Consider the following 6,468-nt stretch of genomic DNA (forward strand, 5'->3'; position numbering starts at 1 on the left):
ATTATTTTCCAATATTGCTATCAATGGAAACATATAAACAACAATTTTAACAAATGTCATTGTAAGGATATTTAAAATAAATGAAATAAAATAAAAATTCTCTTTATTAAAAATTGCGGAAAAATTTATCCTTACAATGCAAATACATATGAAAACTATGTTTTTATCTATTCCTAAGCAATCTATCATAACTCTTAAGCAGCAACTCAAAATTCTGATCATCGAACCATGCGATCGAAATCTATCTCTTCATGATCAGAATCAACTTAATCTTCCTTTAAGCTTCCTTTGATTCTACTAAACATCAAAATGTAATTACATTACATCATCTATTAAGAATCTCCAAACAGGAGCTTAATAGAATGGATTGAAACTCCTAGATCCTTTGAGATTCATTGAACATTTCAATGACATGTTTAAATCAATAGAAACTTGAACCACTTTTGGTTTTTCAATCCCATCATCCATTAGTTTAATAGTCAATCTAGAATTGCAAGCTAACTAAAAAAATAATAAAATAAATACCTCCGGTATTGGATTAAACCAATCTAAATCATACCTACAAGATGCGAAAGAGTCATCACGGTTCAAATTGAATAAGTATGCATCATGCAACTTGGCTTAAAAAATCTAGAAATCAAGAGATGATTATTCTTTGGAGCAATACATCGAACAGTTGGAGTGTGAAGCAGTTGCAAAGAGAACGTATGTGTGGTCTTCACTTAACACATAATCAGTGCCTAAAGTGTAGCAACTAATTGTTGTCTCCATTGACAAAACCATAATTTTTTTTTGGGAAAAGTGGAATCATTGATCAAATATTTTATTACAAACAACCAAATAAATTTGATCCCAATAGGCATACGTTGAACAATCAATTAACCTGAAAATAATTTAGAAAAAATATCAATATTGAGTAACCTACCTAATCTAGAAGATAAAGATGAACAAATTTTTGCATTTTACAATCAAATTAAATCCTTCGTTTAAAGGAGGTTGAGAAATCGAACAGTCAAATCCGTAAGGTGATTGTCATTGACGATGAACAAGAGAAAAAGAGGTGAAAAATAAAATGGGTAAGTGAAAAAATAAAGTCAACTAGCCATTAATATATAAATTAATATTTCATTTAATTAAGTAATATTTTTAATTAAAACGTAAGATTACTAATATACCCTTTATTAGGATTTTGAAATGATTGGTTCATATTGATCCCTACATCCACACAATATTTATCAATCCACATATGAACCTAGCTCTCTCGCTCTATCTCTCTCTGTGCGTATATATATATATATATATATATATATATATATATATATATATATATATATATATATATATATATATATATATAGGGTTAGGTTATTTTGTTTTCACTATTTATTGTGTGCATGTATGACTGATTCTGGACCAATCATTTTAGTTATTTTGAGAAAGTAATTAATGCATATTACATGTTGAAGATATAATAGGTATTAATTACATCTTCAGCATTTAATATGCATTAATTAGTTTCTTAAAATAACTAAAATGATTGGTCCAGAATCAATCATACGGGCACACAATAGATAGTGAAAACATTTGAACCTAACTCTCTCTCTCTCTCTCTCTCTCTCTATATATATATATATATATATATATATATATATATATATATATATACACACACACACACACACACTAGGCGAATGCCCGCGCGTTACGCAGGAACACCTTTATATTTGAAATCTTTACAATATTGATTATTTTGAATTGTATGATAACATATACATCTATTATAACTATATAATATCAATCGTTTGAATGACTTCTACTCACGAGTTACTCATGAATAAAATTAAATATAATATATGGTTTAATGTTATTTATAGTTGTTGTTATTGTTAATTAATTTTTGAAAATTGATTTGTTTAATGTTTTAATTTCTATCATTATAATTATTTAAAACATCAAACATTATTTTTTTGATTTTAACGGTAACAATATAATCATTTATATAGAGTTATCTTTAACAATTGTTATTGTAATTATTTTAAACTACTTATTTGAAATTTTCTAACGATTCTAAAAATATCTTTAGGAAATATTTTAGTTAAATTGAAATTACAATTTAGTTTTTGCATTTAGCACTACAATTTATCACTTTTAACTATTCACAAAATATATTCATTGGGGTTTTTAAGTGGAACTGAAATTTATATTTTAGATGACAATGTTATATTTAAATTGACAATTTAAGTATTTTGTCCAAACTGTTCAATAGTTATAGCTTTAAACTGATAATGGTTTATATGCAACAACATATTAAATCTTATAAATTAAGTATAATATGTTAAAAGTTAAAGACATACCTTTAAAAGTAAAAGTGAATATATTATTTTAATATTGAAATTCACTTTATTTATGATTACACTTTAGGTTTGAGATTTATTTAACCTTATTAACCAACTTAAAATCATTATTAGAAAGACACTACAATTTATCAATTTTAACTATTTAAAAAATATTCTTTGGGTTGTCTAAGTTAAACTAAAATTTATATTTAAGTTGGCCCTATAATGTCATATTTAAATTAATAATTTAAGTATTATATACAAATTGTTCAAAAGTTGTAGTTAAAATGATAATGGTTTACATCCGACAATATATTAAAACTAATAAATTAAGTATAATTGAAAGTTAAAAGACATAACTTTATAATTAGAAGTAAAAATATTTTTTTAATAATGAAATTTAGTTTATATATGATTACAATTTAGGTTTGATTTTTATTTAACCTTATTAAGCAACTTATAATCATTATTAGAAAGAAATTGAAAAGTCATGGAAGTTTCAAATGAATGTGGTGAAAGCAAAAATACTTACTAATATTGAAATTTAATTTATATATGATTACACTTTAGGTTTGATACTTATTTAACGTTATTAAGTAACTTATAATCATTATTAGATTGAAATTGAAAAGTCATGGGAGTTTCAAATGAATGTGGTGAAAAGCAAAATGCTTCCTTTATATATATATATATATATATATATATATATATATATATATATATATATATATATATATATATATATATATATATATATATATATATATATAGTTAGGTTCAAGTATAAAACCATAAAATAATGTGTGAATGTATGACCAATTCTGGACCATTCATTTGACAAGGGTATAATAGTAACTTTAGCTATAGTTAATTATGGTAAAAACTTAAATCTTTTAATAACCGTTTATATTGATACTACACGTTAACAAAAAAAACCAACACCACGCATCATCGTCTTCGTCCCACAAACAACACCACCGACCCTCATCACCAGGTCCATCCCCCATCATCGGTGCCTCTCTTCTTCTTGTCTCTATGTTGTTCTTGTGGTGTTCTTCTCTGGTAAGTATCTTCATGAGTTGATGAACCCTTTTATCGTCCAGATTCAACCTCTATGGCTTCTGCAACTACAATCGTCGGGCCACCTACCTTCTCTCTGATTTCTCTGATTGACTGTTACATCCATGTTAACTTGTAAGTCGAAGACTGTACATCTTCTTTTTCCCCTTGTCTTGTTTATTTTATCTCTTATTAGAGATTTGGAGTATTGATTCAGGGTTTCTTAATTGCTTTTTATTAGGATTTTAATGTTTTGATTTTTTAAGAATAAGTGCTAAATCTAGTTAGAAAAAAAAAATAATATAACACGCATCAATCTTTTGCATTCATAATCATGTATTTAAAACTAACTTGAGTTGGCTTACACTCTACCTGCTTCTGAGTTTATTTTTTCTACTAGTAATTTCCTCAAACACTTTATCTGCATACAATAGTAATTCAAGTTTCTACATTTTTAATATGCTTGATTGGTATGATAGTTTATCATCGTTGAATTTGGAGTTTTGAATTGCAAATAATAAAGCCTATATTTTCACTTCACTAAATTAGCTTGGTTTTCACCTCTGCTTTCTATGAAAATTCAGTTTTTTTACTGGAAATTTCACATACAGTTCTTGCTGTTTTCTTTCATATTGCAATAGTAAAGTAACATTTTTTTCCATTTTATCCTCTTTATTCTTAGGTATATGTAATTAGTTTACTTAATAATAAATTATTATCTTGAAAAAAAATAAGAATCTCATAGTTTATGTAAACTATGGAAAATCCGTTGGTTGTTCTAGATAAAAAGCTATCAGCAGACTAGTTTTTGATTAGAGAAGAAGCTCGGTGTATGATGGGAGGTGGATTACTAGATGAAAGAAATAACTATGGTTTAAGTACATTACCTCAATCATAGGTATATTTCTATATCTTTAAAATATGTATATATTGAGTATTCACAAGAAAATGTTGTTGAAATTTGCTACATATATATTGTATTTATGTGCAGGTGAAGTTCTTGACCAAACTTGTTGCTTAGAAACCTGGAAAAACAGTATACGAAATGATTATGGATGTAATACTAGGCAAATAAGAAGATTTTGGCAGTAGTTATGAGGAAGAAAGTACAAGGGGGTATAAAGGTCTTTTCTTTTTCTTCATATTAAGTGATGTTTGAATAAAGTTTTTGTGTGAAAAATGATGTTTATAAAATATTCAAGAAAATGATGGTATTGAATCATATATTCTACAAGAATGTGAAAGATGCTAACAATTTCTTTGTTAAAAGTATGAAAGAATGGGATTGAATCATATATTCTCCAAGAATATGTATGTATCTTTTGTCTATATATTCATCAAGATTGCTTTTTTTTTTTTATCAATAAATATCAAATTATAAATGCTTAAAGAATGTATTCAAATTTGTTTCACATCATATAATAGAAAGTTGTATGCTACTAATGATATTGTTGTAATTACAGTTGTAGTACAAGCAGCACCACAACAACAACAGGAACCTATACAAGCCCAACTTGTACAAAAAGATGCATGATCCTATATGTATATATAGATTTATGTAAATAGTTGTTTAGAGATTTCTTCAAGAATATTGGGTTATGTAAACAATTGATTAGGTTATTAGTTAATAATTCCGTTTAACTTATCTACAGTGTGTAGTGTTTGAATAATAACTATTTTATAATAACACATTCTTGAAAAATTCGGTAAATAATTCTACATTTGAATATATTCTTTAAGAATAGTATGTTGTATTTGGAATGATATTTGATCAAAAAGAGTTCATTCCTTAAGAATTCAGTGAGTATTGCTACATTTTGTTATTCTTTAAGAACTGATTATGTGAGTATTGTAAATAAATAAATATTTGGAAATCATTTGAAAATTTCAAACATAAATTTTATTACTTCCGTATATATATCCGTTAAATATCTTGCTTATAATCCGAAAACTCCATATATATTGTTAACCAGTTTTAAAATTTTGCCCTTATAATTAATTAAATACAGTTATATTGTAAATGTTAGTCCATGATAATAGCATGTACCCTATGATCAAATTCATTCATTCTTTTAATCTAACGGCCAAAATTTGGTTACACATTTACACAATACTTGTGATTCATATTTGATCCTAACCCTATATATATATGGCGTGTTCAGAAAAATTAGATGGTAGCTTGGAGCTTGTAGCGTTTTGTTAAACGCTACATGAAGTAGCATTGGATTTGGAGCGTTCTGATTAAACTAAATGCTAGAAGCTTGTAGTGCCAAATGAGGCTTTCTATTTTAAATGGAGCGTTTTGTCAAACGCTAAAAGCTAGAAGCTCTCAAACGCTCCGTGCCGAACATCTCCTATATACAAGGTTGTTCAACTCTTTACTCGGTACCTGTTCGGCCGACTACCGAGTAGCGAGTACTCGGGGATTACTCGGATTTGGTAATTCATGTAGAAATATTTGTAGGGAAATTATATATGTCAAAATCATAAGATAAAATCACAAGTTGATTGAAATATATAACAAAATTAGATACATGTGAATCATAAAATCTAAAAAACAAATAGTGATCTCACTTCGTGAATAATTACTGAAAATTTAAGATATATATGTAGTAATAATGACATGTGTGTGTGTGTGTTAAATAAGAACTCAATAAGTATATTATTCATATTAATCACCGAATTGACCGAATTTTACAACACTGCTCGGTTCAGTAAGGGGGCGATCTGGGAGTAATCAGAATTCTGTAATTCGCCTCGGTAAGGGGGTGAGTGGCGAGTACTCGGGGAGTAATCGGCCAACTTGGCGAGTTTTACAACACTGTCTATATATATATATATATATATATATATATATATATATATATATATATATATATATATATATATATATATATGTGCATGTGTGTGTGTGAGTGTCTATATATATATATATATATATATATATATATATATATATATATATATATATATATATATATATATATGGTAAGAAGTTTTTTATACATATTTTTTTGACAAACAAAACAAATGAATCACTAGATGAATTAAAAATAACATGATTCACAAAAAA

At 26.5% G+C, this 6,468-nt stretch overlaps 1 long non-coding RNA gene across 1 annotated transcript; it reads left to right on the forward strand.

Moving 5' to 3' along the window:
* The first annotated feature begins 3,271 nt into the window (after positions 1-3,271).
* On the forward strand, positions 3,272-5,096 carry LOC111920283 (uncharacterized). Its single transcript, XR_002859800.2, has 4 exons — positions 3,272-3,530; positions 4,178-4,293; positions 4,387-4,519; positions 4,859-5,096. It is a non-coding gene; the product is annotated as an uncharacterized LOC111920283 (long non-coding RNA).
* The last annotated feature ends 1,372 nt before the right edge of the window (positions 5,097-6,468 follow it).

This window comes from Lactuca sativa, chromosome 3, assembly GCF_002870075.4.
Source record: "Lactuca sativa cultivar Salinas chromosome 3, Lsat_Salinas_v11, whole genome shotgun sequence".
NCBI lineage: Eukaryota > Viridiplantae > Streptophyta > Magnoliopsida > Asterales > Asteraceae > Lactuca > Lactuca sativa.